This window comes from Hyla sarda, chromosome 1 (genome assembly GCF_029499605.1).
Source record: "Hyla sarda isolate aHylSar1 chromosome 1, aHylSar1.hap1, whole genome shotgun sequence".
NCBI lineage: Eukaryota > Metazoa > Chordata > Amphibia > Anura > Hylidae > Hyla > Hyla sarda.
Genome location: NC_079189.1, coordinates 22,710,938 through 22,729,342, shown reverse-complemented (window position 1 = coordinate 22,729,342; position 18,405 = coordinate 22,710,938).

Below are 18,405 nucleotides of genomic sequence, written 5' to 3'. Positions count from 1 at the left end.
CTTGCCAAAAAGACGGGTACCAGTAAAAGGAAGCTCGGTGAGAGACCTTTTGGAGGCAGCATCTGCATCCCATGCCTTAAGCCACATGGAGCGGCAGAGGGCCGCTAGGAGACCCACAGCAAAGACAGCACAATGGACTGACTGCATGGAAGCTGTGCACATAAAGTCCCCAGCTTTAGAGCATTGGAGAACCAAAGCAGAAAGATCCCGCCAGGATACCCTGACGGAGTTTTGAGCACCACACCGAAAGGGCCATGGACACCCATGCAGAGGCGAAGGTGGGAAGCAGAGAAGAGCCTGCTGCTTCAGAGGCAAACTTCGCTAAGGACTCCACCTTCTTGTCTGTCGAGTCCTTGAAGGCAGCCGCATCTGCTAGCGGCAGTGTAGTAGCCTTAGAGTGGTGGGAAATTGGTGGATCCACCGAGAGAGGGGAAACCACCTTAGAGGCAAGGTTCTTGGCTAATGGGTAACGCACTTGAACCTTCTTCATTCCCGGGAACCTCTTATCCGGATGTCTCCATACAGATTCCAGAAGGATGTCAAATTCAGCGTGAGAGCTAAACCTTTGAGGTGCTGGTTTAGCACAATGAAAGGATACTTCAGGAGTCACGTCCGAAGATCCTGGGTCCTCTAAGTGAAAGGTGTCTCTTATGGCCGCAACCAATGAGTTCACCGTTTCAACTGTATCCGAGCGGTCCTCTGAGCCAGATGCCGATTCGGAAGCCTCATCCGCCAGTTCACCAGGAGAATGTGAACGAGTGGAGGCAGCCCTGGAGGGGGGCGACCCTGACGGGGTACGCGGCTCTGGCGAGGCAGAGCGGCGACTCTGGGAACGTCCTCTGGAGGAGCGACATTTGTGACCAGATGCCACGGGGGGGGCGAGACCCACGGGGGGAGCGCCCACGTCTACTGTAAGACTCAATGTAAGAGTCAGAAGAAGCACCCCTAGTACGCTTGTGAGAGCGTGAGGCTTGTGGAGAAGAGGAGCGGGACCCTCTAGAGGGCCGGCGCAGGGCAGACCTCTTCAAGGCAGACACCACGTCACGGGAGGCCTCAGCCACCGAATGGGAGACTTGAGTCAAGTCAGCCATATACTGGGATAGGAAGAAACCCAGGCTGGAGGGGCGGCAGAATCCACCGGAACTGTAAGAGCATCCGGGGGAGCTAGGGGGTCTGGGGGAGCAGTGGAGCATGCAGAGCCAGTGGGTTCAGCAGAACCAGGCATTTTGGAATTACATGTCATACAGACAAAATAGGAGACTAACAGTCCAGTTGTCTGTTTAGAGGGAGTAACAGTTATGTGGCCCCTGTGGCAGCTGCTGTGATGAAACTCCGCTCTATGTAGACAGAGATGAGAACAGACTAGCCAATAGCTGGAGAGGGGTGTACCTGGAGCAGGGGCACTGTCTGATTGGCCCCTGCCACCTGCATCGCGCGGACAGCACTGATTGGAGGACGATTTGCGCCTCCAGTAAGCACCAGCGGCCCTGTGGGCGGAGCTATAGCTCCCCAAAATGCCGATGAAGAAGAATAATAATGGCGCCCACTCCTTGCCCCGAGCGCACATGTCGTCCGCATAGCGCTCGTGGGGAAGTGAGCGGGCAAGACTGAAATGCAGTCTGCTGCCGAAGTGAAAGTAAGTCGGCAATTCATGCGCCCATACAGTACAAGTGCCGCGGCTGTCAGCCGCATAGTAACACACACACACGAGTGCATAGTAACACACACACACACACACGAGTGCATATAAAAAACTAAGCCATTCATCCCAATATGCCACTGCTCTCCCCAGAATAATAAAGATTAAGCCCCTAGCACAGGCCAGCCCCATTAGACCTTGAAAGGTGGGCCAAAAACTGAGGGTCTCTAGAGGTTGCGAGTCAGCACCTTAGGAAGAAAGGAATATACTCACCTCAGTCAGAAGAACGTACCTAATGGAGTCTTCTGTGGAGTCTTCAGTCAGCTTTTTGTCACCTGCATCACGCCGAGCTACCATGTGCGAGCGAGGCGAGCAGGGAAATATGGGGACCCGTACCCATGAGGTACAACCCAAGGCGCTGACCGTTGGTGGGAGGGGGTGAACAGCGCATATACACAGTGCCTGTGCCCCCTCAATTGCAATGGGGAAACAGTGAGCCGCAGTTCCTGAGTCCCCACCTTAAAACATGAAAGAAAAAGGAACAAAAAACTAACACATTCCCTAACTAGGAAAATAATAAAACATAAGACCTGGTCTTCCAGACCATGTCCACCTCCTTCAGACACTAAGCTAAAACTGATTAGCTCAGGGCCTGGAGGCGGGTATATCCTGCTGGGAGGAGCAGACTTCTTTGTTGCCATAGTGTCATACCTCCTAGAGACAGCAGCATACACCCTCGGTCTGTGTCCCCCAATGGAGCCAATAGAGAAATAGTGTATTTTTGGTCACTTTTTATATCATGAAAATATGAATAAAAAGCGATTAAAAAGTCCGATCAATACAATTGGTACCGATAAAAACTTCAGAACACGGCGCAAAAAATGAGTCCTCATACCGGCCCGTACGCGGAAAAAATAAAAAAGTTATAGGGGTTAGAAGATGAGATTTTTTTTAACATATACATTTTCCTGCATGTAGTTATGATTTTTTTCCAAAGTACGACAATATCCAACCTATGTAAGTAGGGTATCATTTTAACCGTATGGACCTACAGAATAAAGATAAGGTGTTATTTTTACCGAAAAAATGCACTGCGTAGAAACGGAATCCCTCAAAAGTTGCAAAATGAAGTTTTTTCTTCAATTTTGTCGCACAATGAATTTTTTTTCTGTTTCGCTGTGGATTTTTGGGTAAAATGACTAATGTCACTGCAAAGTAGAATTGGTGGTGCAAAACAAAAGCCATCATATGGAATTTTAGGTGAAAAATTTAAAGCGTTATGATTTTTAGAAGGTGATGAGGAAAAAATTTAAATGCAAATACGAAAAAATCCTGCGTCCTTAATGGGTTAATATACACTAGTTGACTGCTTCATTAGGTAAAACTTACTTGTATCGGGTTGGACCTCCTTTTTTGCCTTAAATTTTCATGATTTTTCGAGAGTTTTGCAAACCAAAACCATAGAACTGGGGTTCAGTCTGAACTTTTGGAAATATTTGTTTTATCGCTTTGCAAATCCCTAATTCAGGCCTCAAATGATCATGGCACTCTCTCACTTCGGAGCCCTGTCGTATTTCAAGGCAACAGTTTAGGGTCACATATGGGATACCTCCGTACTCAGGAGAAATTGCCTTACAAATTTTGGGGGGCTTTTTCTCCTTTTACCCCTTAAGAAAAAGTAAAGTTGGGGTCTACTCCAGCATGTTATTGTAAAAAAAGATACATTTTTTACACTACCTTGCTGGTGTTGCACCATACTTTTTTTTTTTTCACAAGAAAAGTTAAAAAGAGAAAAAAAAGACCCCCAAAATGTGTAACTACTGTAAATACCCCATATGTGGACGTAAAGTGCTCTGCGAGCGCACAGCAGGGCTCAGGAAAGCACCATTTACATTTGAGGTGATTTGCACAGGGGTGGCTGATCGTTACTGCAGTTCTACCATAAACACAAAAAAATACACAAACATGTGACCCCATTTTGTAAACTACACCCCTTAAGGAATGTAACAAGGGGTATAATGACCCTTAACTACCCACAGGTGTAGGAAGAATTTTTTTGAAAATTTTAATTTTTTATTTTTTTTACTAAAATGCTGGTGTTATCCCAAATTTTTCATTTTCACAAGGGGTAATAGGAAAAAAGACCCCCAAAATTTGTAACACCATTTCTTAAAAATACCTCATATGTGGATGTAAAGTGCTCTGCGGGAGAACTACAGACATCTGAAGAGAAGGACCGCCATTGGGCTTTTGGAGAGAGAATTTGGCTGAAATTGAAGGCCATATGCGTCTACAAAGCCCCCATGGTGCCATAACGGTGGAACCCCCCGACGTGGCCCCATTTTGGAACTACACCCCTCACAGAATGTAATAAGGGGTGCAGTGAGCATTTACACCTCACAGGTGTCTGACAGATTTTTGGAACAGTGGTTTGTGAACATATATATATATATTTTTTTTTATCAATTGCACAGCCCACTGTTCCAAAAGTCTGTAAAACACCGGTGGGGTGTAAATGCTCACTGTACCCCTTATTACATTCAATGAGGGGTGTAGTTTCCAAAATGGGGTCACGTGGGGGGGGGGAGGTCCACTGTTCTGGTAGCATGGGGCTTTCTAAACGCACATGGCTCCTGACTTCCATTCCAAACAAATTCTCTCTCCAAAAGCTCCTTTTCTGAGCATTGTAGTTCGCCCGCAGGGCAATTTACATCCACACATGGGGAATTTTTTTTTTTTTAAACTTGAAGTTTATTAAACATTTTTCAAGTTAATACAAACAAAAGGCATCAAAATAAGTATGAATCAGCTTCACAGTATTTAAAACAAATCAATAAGCCAAATCACATTCCATTTGGTTTAGCTGTATGGTCATTTTAGTAAAGAGTAAATAACCAACACAAAAAGAAAAATCAACCACAAAATAAAAGGTAAAAAGTGAAAGCTCCACGGGTGTGAATCAAAATAGAGTAGGAGGCTAAATTGGGGAGTGACAATAGTATTGAAGAGGACTAAATCTGGACTGTATTTTGAGGGCTATGTAGCAAAATGTCCCATCTGTATAAAAAGGAAGACAGTCTGTCCTGAGAGTCAGCAATCTTGTATTCATGCCAACAGTTGTTGTTAATTCCGGCAATTACCTCTTTCAAAGGTGGTATAGTAGAGGAATTCCACCTATGTGCTATCTTCAACCTAGTGACTAGAATGGTATGTAAAATAATCGCTGTGTAAATGAGAGAAGGAGTCCAGGTTTATATTAAGGATAGCTAAGGAGTCGCTCAATATAACTGGAAATCCACAAATCTGAGACAAAAACCTGCCTATCTTTCTCCAAAAAATCAGTAAAGGAGGGCATGACCACCAAATATGAGATAGAGTGCCTTCTCCATTACATCTCCAGCAAGTGTTTGGAGTATTAGTGAATTGAGCCATTCTCTGGGGGGGTTAAATACCATCTGTATAGTAATTGTTTAGCATTTTCTAGGTGATTAATGGATTTAGATAGTGAGGGTATAATTGAGTGGGCTTGAGACCATTGGCGATCTGAAAATTGAGCACCAATTTCCTCCTCCCATTTCAATTTATATATATCATGTATTGAAATAAAAGAATCTAGGAGAAGAGAGTAGTAATAGGAGATCCCCTTTATAACAGTGTTCGGGGAATTCAACCATTTGGTTAGTGCTGAAGGCGGGGTCTGGGTTTCAATGTTAAGTGAGGATAACAGGTGCCTTATTTGTAAATATTTAAAAAAATTCTTTGTTAGTAAGATGAAACTTAAGTTTAATGTCTTCAAAAGAAGCAAAAACATTTTCTATCCAAAAATCAGCGAGTGAGTCTAATCCTCCAGCTATCCAAGAGGCAATGCATAAATTTGGAATAGCAGCCTCAAGGATTGAGCATGAGGCTGTAAAAGCTGACATGTGGAATATTTGTTTAGGAAGTATATATGAGGTCCATAAATGAATAATTGCTCCCAATGTAGGGTGTTTATTAAGTGGTCGCAGATATGATGCCGTTAACAAATATGATGCCGTTAAGAGATCGCGTAGTGTGCGTCTTCTTATAATAGCAGATTCTATATGTACCCAGTTTTTTGATATGTCATTAGACCAAATGCATTTAAGTTGATCTAGAAGAACTGCCTTGTAGTATTGTAACACTGAGGGGCAACCTACCCCTCCCTTGTTGAGGGGTTTGTACAATATGTCCGCTTTAACTCTAGGTGCTCTATTTCCCCATATATAGTTCATCAGAACAGATTGTAACTTTCTCATATAAGATAGTGGTAACAAGATAGGGACATTACGGAATGTGTACAGTATTCTAGAGAGGATGATCATTTTTATTGCTGCCAATCTCCCCAGCCAGGAAATACCAGCTGTAGACAAGTGCGATACTGATTGTTTAGTTTCTTTTAACAAGGTAATGTAGTTCTCACTAAAGAGTCGTGATGAAGGATAGGATAGTTTAATGCCCAAATATTGCAGGGACGAGGTCGACCAGCTAAAAGGGAACTTAGCTTTAAGAAATGTAACTCTTTTGTGGGGGATACCTAAATTCAGTATTTGAGACTTGGATTCGTTGACCTTATAGTACGAGGCATCCCTGAACTCAGAAATGATTTTAACAATAGAAGGCAGAGATGACTCAGGACTGGAACAGAAAATAATAACGTCATCTGCAAACAATCCTATTCGGTGAACCCTGCCTCTAACATTTAGTCCGCTCATGTTTGGGTCAGATCTAATTTTTTCTGCTAGAGGCTCCATCAGCATAGTGAAAATTAAGAGAGAAAGGGGGCACCCCTGTCTAGTTCCATTTGTAATAGGGAATTTGCAAGAGAGAAAGCCAGATGAAGAAACTGAAGCTTTTGAATTAGAGTATAGGGCACCTATAGCTTTTTGGATATGGCCCACAAGCCCAAATTTAGCTAGTACAGAATTAAGGAAACCCCAGTGGACTCTATCGAAAGCCTTCTCTGCGTCTAGAGACAACAGCAGAGAAGGCAACTTCCGGGTTTCAGCCTCATGAATAAGGTCAATGAACCTGCGTGTTCCATCTACAGTTTGTCTATTTTTTACAAATCTGACTTGGTTGCAATTTATTAAATTTGGAAGGATGTTTTATTGAGTCTGTTGGCAATGATTTTCGCATAAAGTTTTAGGTCGTTATTTAAGAGGGAGATGGGGCAAAAGTTTTCAGGTCTATCTGGGACTTTGCCGGGCTTTGGAAGGGTCACCACCAAGGCCTCAAGCATTTCAGGAAGAATGCATCCTGAGTGGAAAATATGATTAAAAACTAATTGTAATTGGGGTGCCAAAATCCTTGAAAATTTCTGAAAATATTCATCTGGGCCAGGGGATTTACAAAGTTTGAGTGATGATATTGCTGACAGAATTTTCGTAAGGGAAATGGATTCATTTATGGAACCAAGCGACTCCTCATCAACCACCGGTAATTTAATGGAGGATAGGAAGTTGTTAATGATCTCACTAGTGGGTTGTGGGGTATTAGGGTCCATTCTTAGATTATATAGTTTAGTGTAGTAATCTGCAAATGTATCAGAGATCTTTTAAGGGTTAATGATTTTTTCATTATGGGCATTAAGTATAAATGGGATTTTTGTTTTTGCCATCATAGTTTTGAATTTGTTGGCTAAAAGTTTACTTGCCCTGTTCCCATGCCAATAAAATTGGGTTTTGGTTTTCTTTAACATGTAATCAAATTTATACTGAAGGGATTGATACAATTGAAAGCGGAGGGATGTAAGTTCTTTTAGTATCTGGGAGTCCTGATTTTGTTAGTGTAAGTCTTCTTAATCTCAAATTTTTTTGAGTAATTCTTGTGTTTTGGCTATCCTATTTCTTTTGTTAGCTGCAGCTATTTTTATAAATACTCCTCTTAAAACTGCTTTGTGAGCACACCAATTAATGAGTATACTCGTATCCTCTGGAGTATTATTATGAAAAAAGGATTCTAGATCGCTCTCAACAGTGGATCTAGTCGCTAGATCATTAAGCAGTAAATTATTGAGTCGCCATGGTGAAAACGGGGGGGGGGGGGGGAATTAAATTCTTCACGGATGGATATCGAGACAGGGGCATGGTCTGACCAGGCAATGACTCCTATTGTGACAGAATTAATTTTTTGGAGAAGCCATTTGTCCGTCATGATGAGATCTATGCGGGAATAGACTTTATGTGGATGGGAAAAAAAGGTGTAGTCCCTATCATTTGCATTGTAAACTCTCCATGCATTAAATAAATCTTCCATAAATAAAATATTGCAGAGGGCAGTGTTTTTTCCCGAAGGTTTAGAAAAGGACTTATCTATTGTTGGTGACAAAACTTGGTGAAAATCACCTGACAATAATACTGAACCATATTTATGCTTATTAATCACTTCCATTATGTCAGGTGAAAAATTTAGTTTGTTTTCTATTGGGGGCATAAAGTGAGATCAGTGTAAATTTCTTATCATTAATTTAGCATTTTAGTTATATGTACTTACCATTGGAATCGTAGATAGCCTCAGTCAATTGAAATCCTTTTGGAATCCTGTGCACTCTGTCTATAATCATATCCCTGTTGTCTGTTTCGGGAAGGAGGACAGTAAAGTAGTCAATCAAGAAGTCTCTGAGATCCGCCGCTTGCACGGTTTCAGAAATACCGCAGAACTGAATGTTGTTCTGGCGTCACCTATCCTCCAGATCAGCAACTTGTCTTCATTTAAGTCGTTTTGATCATCCACTAGAGCATTGTGGGCCTCCATAAATTCACCCATTTTGTCTTCTAGGTGTCCTATTCTCTCGCCAATATCTGCGACTTCCTTAGTCAGTGAGCTCAGAGAGGTCATAAAGTCCTTTTGGAGATTTTCTCTGAATTCTTGAAAAAGGGATCTCATTGCGCCCTCCATATTAGATGGTATGGTAGAATCATCTTTAGGTTGCTGGGATGCCATTGTAGTTGGTTGTATTGAAGGAGATGACAGCTTAGGTGAGAATGAGACCAGTTTAGCAGGTGACGGAGCTATGCGCTCACTGCATGGGCTTGGCAATGATGTAATGCCTCCTGAAGTGGGTGAATAAAATTTGGTCAGTTTTGTGGATGTGTTTTTTTTTTACCCCGTCGAGAGGGCATAACTTGTCATTGATGGATTTTGATCAAAAGTTGTCAGGATCGTATAAGTAAAGTCATAAAGAGGTACAAACCAAATGAGACGAATGGATTTGCAGCGGTTTGTTGCGCAACAGCACCACCTACTGGCAGTAGAGGTACAATGTGGTAGCTTAAAGTTAGACACTGGTCAGTTAGGCAAGAGTCTTTATAGTGTGTTTATAAAGTTAATGTGGTTAGATGAAATAATTAATCTCCCCGTCATGCAGGAAGAACTTTTATATAGGCAGTTTTATATAGGCAGAGATCAAATAGAGGTACAAAATATATGTAATAGATGGAGTCACAGCGTTTTGTTGCACAACAGCACCACCTAGTGGCAGAAGAAAGGCAGTGCAGTTACTTCATGCAGGATGGAAAAGTAGCACAGTTTGTTAATTATCAGAGAAAGTTGCTGGTATATCAATTCTCACAGTTAAGGGATGTAGAACTAAGGTAGAAGAGTCCACTGCCTAGTGTATGGTGGAATTAAAGGGTGATATCTATTGAACTCCTCTGTTAAGTCCAATAAAGTGTAGCATAGATTCACTTGGTGGGAGCAAAACGTTCAGCAGATTTAAGTATTACTTATCTCTGATCACTTGGTTTGAACCCATGTACAGCTGGAGTTCATGGCATAGGTGGCATGAGCAGCAGCAGGAAAGCCTCAAGATGGCGGGGAAGGTGAATGACGCAGCTCTAAATAGTCCAGGCACCCATGGAGCGCCGTGCATTAAGCACTATGGAGACACTTGTAGCAGTCCCAGTAGAACTTCAGTCTCAATACTGGTGGTGCGATAGGGTGTTAATATGGGTGGCTGCAGAGTTGTATGGCTGCACAGGTACTCAATGTGTAACAGAGCGTCGGGGGGCTGCGTCCCTCAGAGGCACCTCACTTGTTTGATGCTGTGAGCAAAGCTGAGCTTCACTCTCCCTGCAGACTCACAGTCCGAGCGCCAGAGGCGAGATGCTGTGTGGAGTCACCCGTATGTCCTGTGAGCCAAGGTCTGTGCAGCGCTGATAGTACTCCGCTGGTGTGGTAGAAGAGATGCAGGAGAAGGAAGGCGCCCGTTCCCTTGTCGGCGCTCCGCTCACTTGGAGGAGGCGCGGGAGCGGGTAAGATGGCGCTGTTGTCTTTCCCGGGCTCCTTTCTCCCGCAGACTGGCAGGGGGGGAGAAGCTTCTTGGGCCCCTAGCTCTTGCTTCAAGGTAGTCCCGAGGTTACCGCTGATCTCAGGGAATGATTTGGGGTGGAATTTGTTAGGTTGTTAGCCGGGTTTAGCCACTTTTATCAGGATCTGCGAGGGAGCTACTCAGACATGCGTCTGCTCTCCTCGGCGCATTAACATCCTCATCATCATCACCGCCTGTCATCATCCAGACCCTCATCATCATCACCTGTCATCATCCCCTTGTCATCATCCCCACCCCCCTTCATCATCCCCTTGTAATCATCCCACACCCCCCCTTCATCATCCCCTTGTCATCATCCCCACCCCCCTTCATCATCCCACACCCCCCCTTCATCATCCTCTTGTCATCATCCAACACCCCCCCTTCATCATCCTCTTGTCATCATCCGCCCTCAGTGGTCTTCAACCTGCGGACCTCCACAGGTTTCAAAACTACAACTCCCAGCAAGCCTGGGCAGCCATCGCCTGTCCGGGCTTGCTGGGAGTTGTAGTTTTGAAACCTCCAGAGGTCCGCAGGTTGAAGACCACTGCGGCCTTCGACACCATCCAGCCCCCTCTCACCCCCTTTAGTTCTGTACAGTAATCGCCTCCGCTCGGCGCTGGTCCGGTGCTGCAGGGCTGTCCGGCGAGGAGGTTGTCTGGTGGAATAGTGGTTCCGGGCTGCTATCTTCACTGGGGGCGCCTCTTCTCCGCGCTTCGGGCCCGGAATAGAGGCGTTGCCTGGACAATGACTATTCTGGGGCCGGGCCCGAAGCGTTTAGAAGAGGCCTCCCCGGTGAAGATAGCAGCCCCGAACTACTATCCCACCGGACTACCTCCTCTCCGGACAGTCCTGCAGCACCGGACCAGCGCCGAGCGGAGGCGAGTACTGTACAGAACTAAAGGGGGTGAGAGGGGGCTGGATGATGTCGAAGGCCGCAGTGGTCTTCAACCTGCGGACCTCCGGAAGTTTCAAAACTACAACTCCCAGCAAGCCCGGACAGTCGATGGCTGCCCGGGCTTGCTGGGAGTTGTAGTTTTGAAACCTCTGGAGGTCCGCAGGTTGAAGACCACTGTGGGTGGAGAGTTCACTCGAGTATAAGCCGAGGGGGGTGTTTTCAGCACGAAAAATCGTGCTGAAAAACTCGGCTTATACTCGAGTATATACGGTATCTCCTTCACTTTGCTGCTGCTCCTGTGAAACACCTAATGGGTTAACAAACATTCTGAATGTCATTTTGTATACTTTGAGGGGTGCAGTTTTTATAATGGGTCATTTATGGGGTATTCCTATTGTGAAGACCCCTCAAATCCACTTTAAAACTGAACTGGTCACTTCAAAAATTCAGATTTTGAAAATTTGGGGAAAAACTGCAAAATTGCTGCAGAACTTTGAAGACCTCTGATTAGAGATGAGCGAATCGAAGTTGACGAACCTGAATTTGTTTCATGAAAAATTCGATTTGCAATGAATACGAATATCGCCACGCTTCTATCGCACGAATCGCTTCTTAAACTCCATTTTACTGCGTTCCAGGCTATTGGAGACCTAAGATGGCGGATCCACATGTGAGTACATGGGGCAGGGGATTATGGGAGGGTGGGAAACAGCGGCGGGAATGAAGGTAAGCGGGCTGACCTTGAATCACATGTGAGATGCAGCCTATCAGTGTTCACTGACCCCTGTGATGTCACAGCCCCTATATAATCGACGGCCATCTTGCCTCTCTTCATTTCATCTATGCACTCAGATAGAGAGGACGGGACTGCGTGTGTGTGAATAGCTCATACCACAGCGTTACACTGCAACTGCTAGTCACATCAGCATTAGGGAAAGACAGGAGTGCAGAGTGCTGTGCTGTAACACTGAGAAGGATCATTGATTGCTAAACCTCCTATTCACGTTATTGAGCATTGCAGCAGAGAGAGGCAGATAGCTGTCAGCTGCCTCATACAGATCTCCAAGCTACCTGAACTTTCTGAAGCATCTTATTTCCTAATTTTTCAGCCCAATTGAATTTTTTTTTGCTCCACAAATCTTCTGCTGCTCAGAATTGTGTGACAGAGTGCAATTTAGGGTTTAATCCCTGGATTTTTTTTTTTTTTTTGTGGTGCTGCACTGTTGGGTCCTGCTGCTGTCCAGAAATAAGTCATATTAGTGTGGACTTTAGTGCCTTTGTACTATTTTTCACCTGTTACTCTGTCTCTGTGCTAAATTCAGTGTTATACCACACGTTATACACCTGCCGGTGTATTAAAGAAAAATAAACAGTGGCCTTATCATTGCAAAGGGCCTAAATACAAGCAAAAAACGTACCATATACCACCTTTTTTTCTGTCTCTGTGCTAAATTCAGTGCTCTACCATACGTTATACACCTGCCGGTGTATTAAATACATTTTTTTTTTTCCTGAGTACAAATACGCTTAAAGGGGTACTCCGCCCCTAGACATCTTATCCCCTATTCAAAGGATAGGGGATAAGATGTCAGATCGCCACGGTGCTGCTGCTGGGGACCCCCGGGATCCCTGCTGCGGCACTGCGCTATCAGAAAAGCACAGAGCGAGTTCGCTCTGTGCGTAATGACGGGCGATACAGGGGAGGAAGCCACATGATGTCATGGCTCCGCCCCTCGTGACATCACGGCCCGTCCCTTTAATGCAAGTCTATGGCAGGGGGCGTGACGAACGCTGCGCCCCCTCCCATAGACTTTTATTGAAAGGGGCAGGCCGTGATGTCACGAGGGGTGGAGCCGTGATGTAACGATGCTCCGGCCCCTGTATTGCGCGTCATTACATGCAGAGCAATGACTTCTGGATCTCCACCTTATTAGACCCTCGCTACCGGCCCAGAATGGGGGACTTTTTTTACACCCACTGAGAGGGAAGACAAACTGACGTACTTCAGGGAGCTTCTACGTAGTCGGTTGGCAGATGCCTATCGGCCATATGGTCCATCCACTCGCAGGTCTGACTCGGGGGGGCGCTCACCTTCCACTGCCACGGCTGCTGGGGAGGGGGCGGGTGGCAGGAGCAGTACCGGTTCAATCAGCAGCAGCCTGAGTCTACAGTCGCTGATGAGTAGCTTCCTTCAGCCGCATAGTGAAGCTACTCATCAACAGCAGGTGGACATGGAGCAGGACCTGAACCAGCAGGTGGTGGCTTACCTCAACATGACCCTGCCAACAACCGTTGAAGATCTGCTGGACTTCTGGGCAGCCAAACTCAATTTATGGCCGCAACTAGCGGAGTTTGCCCTGGAAAAGCTGTCCTGCCCGGCCAGTAGTGTGCCATCAGAGCGGGTGTTTAGTGCGGCCGGGGCCACAGTCACCCCAAGCAGAACTTGTCTGTCCACTAAAAATGTGGAGAGACTGACATTTGTCAAGATGAATCAGGGATGGATCAGCCAGAATTTCCAGCCACCAATGACAGATGGGTCTGAGTAGATTGACCATGCTCCTACAACAAAATTTTCTTTATTGTGGTTGGTTATGAAACCCTCTGGGGCAGACCTGGGCATTGTACGGCCCGCTTGCCACATACGGCCCTATGATTGGCTCTGACCGGCCCGCGCTGATTGGGGGACAACTATGCTGCCTAATCCGGGGGACATCTATGCTCCTAATCTGGGGGACATCTATGCTGCCTAATCTGGGGGACAACTATGCTCCTTATCTGGGGGACAACTATGCTCCTAATCTGGTGGACATCTATGATGCCTATTCTGGGGGACAAGTATGCTCCTAATCTGGGGGACATCTATGCTGCCAAATCTGGGGGACAACTATGCTCCTAATCTGGGGGACATCTATGCTGCCTAATCTGGGTGACATCTATGCTGCCTAATCTGGGGGACAACTATGCTCCTAATCTGGGGGACATCTATGCTGCCTAATCTGGGGGACAAGTATGCTCCTAATCTGGGGGACATCTATGCTGCCTACTCTGGGGGACAAGTATGCTCCTAATCTGGGGGAAATCTATGCTGCCTACTCTGGGGGACATCTATGCTCCTAATCTGGGGGACAACTAAGATTCTAATCTGGTGGACATCTATGCTGCCTAATCTGGGGGACATCTATGCTGCCTAATCTGGGGGACATCTATGCTGCCTACTCTGGGGGACAAGCATGCTCCTAATCTGGGGGACATCTATGCTGCCTAATCTGGGTGACATCTATGCTGCCTAATCTGGGGGACAACTATGCTTCTAATCTGGGGGACATCTATGCTGCCTAATTTGGGGGACAACTATGCTGCCTAATCTGGGGGACAAGTATGCTCCTAATCTGGGGGACATCTATGCTGCCTACTCTGGGGGACATCTATGCTGCCTAATCTGGGGGACAAGTATGCTCCTAATCTGGGGGACATCTATGCTGCCTAATCTGGGGGACAACTATGCTCCTAATCTGGGGGACATCTATGCTGGCTACTCTGGGGGACAACTATGCTCCTAATCTGGGGGACATCTATGCTGCCTAATCTGGGGGACAACTATGCTCCTATTCTAGGGGACATCTATGCTGCCTAATCTGGGGGACAAGTATGCTCCTAATCTGGGGGACATCTATGCTGCCTACTCTGGGGGACAACTATGCTCCTAATCTGGAGGACATCTATGCTGCCTAATCTGGGGGACAAGTATGCTCCTAATCTGGGGGACATCTATGCTGCCTAATCTGGGGGACAAGTATGCTCCTAATCTGGGGGACATCTATGCTGCCTACTTGGGGGGCAAGTATGCTCCTAATCTGGGGGACATCTATGCTGCCTAATCTGGGGAACAACTATGCTCCTAATATGGGGAAAACTGATGATTCTGGTCTTGGGCCTATAATTTTTTGAAGTTTAGTAGTAGCTAATAGTGTTGAGCGGCATAGGCCATATTCGAATTCGCGAATATTCGCGAATATATGGACGAATATTCGTCATATATTCGCGAATATTCGCATATTCGTTATATTCTCGTTTTATTTTCGCATATGCGAATATTCGCGTATGCGAAAATTAGCATATGTGAATATTAGCAAATACAAAATTAGCATACGCGCAAATTCGCATATGCGAATTTTCGCACGCCAGTCTCACACAGTAGTATTAGAGCCTTCTTTACACCACACGAGCTGGAAGCAGAGAGAGATGATCACTGTGATGTGTACTGTGGAGAAAAAAAAAAAAGAAAAAAAAAAAAAACGAATATTCGTAATTACGAATATATAGCGCTATATTCGCGAAATTCGCGAATTCGCGAATATGCGATATTCGCGAATAATATTCGAATTGCGAATATTCGCGAGCAACACTAGTAGCTAAATACATGCTTAATTCAAATGTCAACATTGAGCTTTAAATGTAAGGGGTTATGAAACCCACTTGGGTACTGCAAATGACTGCTCCAGACTCATTCTGTGTCTTTCACAAACTACTTGCCTCCCTGGTACCTCAGGCCTTGGGCCTATAATTTTTTGAAGTTTAGCAGTAGCTAAATACATGCTTAATGCAAATGTCAACATTGATCTTTAAATGTAAGGGGTTATGAAAACCTCTTGGGTACTGCAAATGCATGCTCCAGACTCATTATGTGTCTTTCAGGAACTACTTGCCTCCCTGGTGCCTCTGGCCTTAAATTTTTGGATGTTTAGCAGTAGCTAAATACATGCTTAATGCAAATTTCAACAATGATCATTAAATTCTCGGCGCTCTGCCAGGGCCTTCTCCTACCCCGCCTGGGCCAATCCGGGGCTCTCACTAACCAACTCACTAACTAATCCAATTGCTTATAGCGACGGGCGGTGTGTCCAAAGGGCAGGGACTTAATCAACGGCAGCTTATGACCCTCACTTACTGGTAATTCCTCGTTTTAAGGTTAAATAATTGCAATCCCAGATCCCTATCACAAACTAGTTTCAGCGTGCAACACGCACCTGTCCTTGAAAGATAGAGACACGCTAATCCGTTCAGTGGAGCGCGCCTGCGGCCCCGGACATCTGAGGGCATAACACACCTGTTATTGCTCAATCTCGCATTTGATCGGGCAAGGTGAGGGGTTATTAAAGCCTCTTGGGTACTGCTGAGGCCTACTCCTGACTGCTCCTGGTGCAATGTATGGGGTAATTAAACACTCTTGGGTAGTGTTATTGTTAAATTTACTGGTAATTTTATCAGTAATAAAATTGAATTTTGCAGAATGCTAACCGTTACACAATGGAACGCTTGTTGCGTGTGATTTTTTTATGAAAAAAAAAAAAAGATGTCGAGGGATTAACTCTGCTTAATCATTTTGGGCGATTAGAATCCTTTTGTCATCTGATTTTTTGAAGACAGATGCGCTTACACACATGTAGTAATTTTTTTTAACCAAATTTCAAACATTGTGTGGTTTATTATTTTTGAGAAGAATCTCTTTTTGTGGTCCACCATCCTGCATTATAGAGTCTTCTGAACTGCTGTGTGTGCGCTTGTTTTAAAAAAAAAAAAAGTATTTTGTCAGACAATTTCAATAAAATTTGGATTGTGGATTGTGAAGCCCGGTTGACAGGTGTGTAGTGTGTACTCGTGCATCAGTCAACTCCAGTCTGTGTCCGTTAGGCAATATATGGGTTACTGATGCAGCAGAGGTGGGGCCTTGGTCTTGGAATTTCAATTTTTTTAAAAACTTGAACATATTGTGTGGTTTATCATTTTTGAAAAGAATGTCTATTGGTGGTCCACCGTCCTGCATTATAGAGTCTTCTGAAATGCTGTATATGCGCTTGTTTTAAAAAAAAACAGGTATTTTTTCAGACAATTTCAATAAAAATTTTTGATGTGGATTGTGAAGCCCGGGTGTGTACTCGTGCATCAGCCAACTCCAGGCTGTGTCTTTCAGGCAATCTATGGGTTCCTGATGCCGCAGAGGAGGGGCCTGGGTCTGGGAATTAAAAATTTTTGGATTGCAGGTGCTACCAAAAAAGATGGACACACCCTAATCCGTTCAGTGGAGCGCGCCTTCGGCCACGGACATCTGAGGGCATAACACACCTGTTATTGCTCGATCTCAGGAGAACGGGGGCTCATCATCGGGAGAAGAGAGTTGCAGGTTGCCCTTGAGTCAGCAAGGCGGTAGCACGGTTGGCAGTCAGTGTGGTGTGGCAGTAGTGGAAATTCTGGAGCCAAACGTGCCCGGGGGAGACCACCTGCTTCGCGGCAGCTTACCTTTCCGGGAGTTAGCGGGTTACCAGCATCGGTCGATGAAAGATAGACACGGGGCGTGGCTTGGGCGCGCTGGAAGATGGCTGCTTCTCCTTAGAGCTCCTGCAGAGCCGCTTTTACCAAGGGCTATAAAGCGTGGTTATGGGCAACAAGCACAAGAACAAACGCAGACAGAAGACGCAGCAGCTCCCCCTCACCTCGGTGGCGCAAATCACGGCGTTCTTCCAGCCCAGGCGAGCCGAGGAGAGCCCGGACAGTCAGAGGCCGCAGCCCAGCGCATGGACGCCGGCGCCATTACACCCTGCTCCCTCAGAAGCGCTGCATGCAAAAGGCGCCGCCATCCTGTCAGCAATGCCGGACCTTACAGCTCCCCATACCGGAGGCGATGCCGCACGATCCTCACCTCAAGGACCGGCAAGTACACCATCCCCTAGACGTGAACACCTACCTGTTGCTGAGGCCCCCACACAGAGCGCTGCTCTCCTGCAAATGACGGACCGCTCTGCCCCGGCTGCCTCCTCTCCCTTGTCACAGCCCCACACGCTGAGGGCTGCCGGCCGGACTGATAAAGCCCCTATGACTCCAGCTGCTGAGACTGCTTCTCACCAGCTGGAAGCGGTGAGAATGTTAAAGACGCCTCCAGCTACCACAGTCTATCCAGGCCCGCAGGACAAGCGATCTCCCCCACCTCCCCACAATCAGCCTGGTCAGACATCTTCCCCATGCAGTATTAACCCCCTGTTGTCTGGACCTTCCCCCCCACCTGAACTGTCTGCGCAGAACCACACTGACTCGGGCACGTCAGCCTCAAGCGGGGGCTCCACTGAGGGTGACAGTCCCCCCGAATATTAGGGGGCCAGTCCTCCAGCAAAAAAAAAGTTGTTCCGGACACCTCAAAGGGGTACCCCATCACTCCGAGCCTACACAGATTACTCCTCTTCGGAGGAGGCGCATGGGGGAGAGCAGCGCCCTCGCCGCCATGCTGGCTCCACTTCATCCTCACCTCCACCTGTAATGCTTACTGACTCTGCATCTCTCCGCTTACCTTGTGGAACCCACACTTACAACACCAGAAATGGCGGTACGCACTTTAAAAAGCTACCCGAAACTACAGGCACTTCTGGCCCTATTGCCCACAAAAATGGACATGCTCTCATTGGCCGCGGACCTAAAAACCGCCTGGCAGAAAGACCTAGAATCGGTACAAATAGAAGTTGCTAGTCTAACTACCAAAGTTCAGGTTCT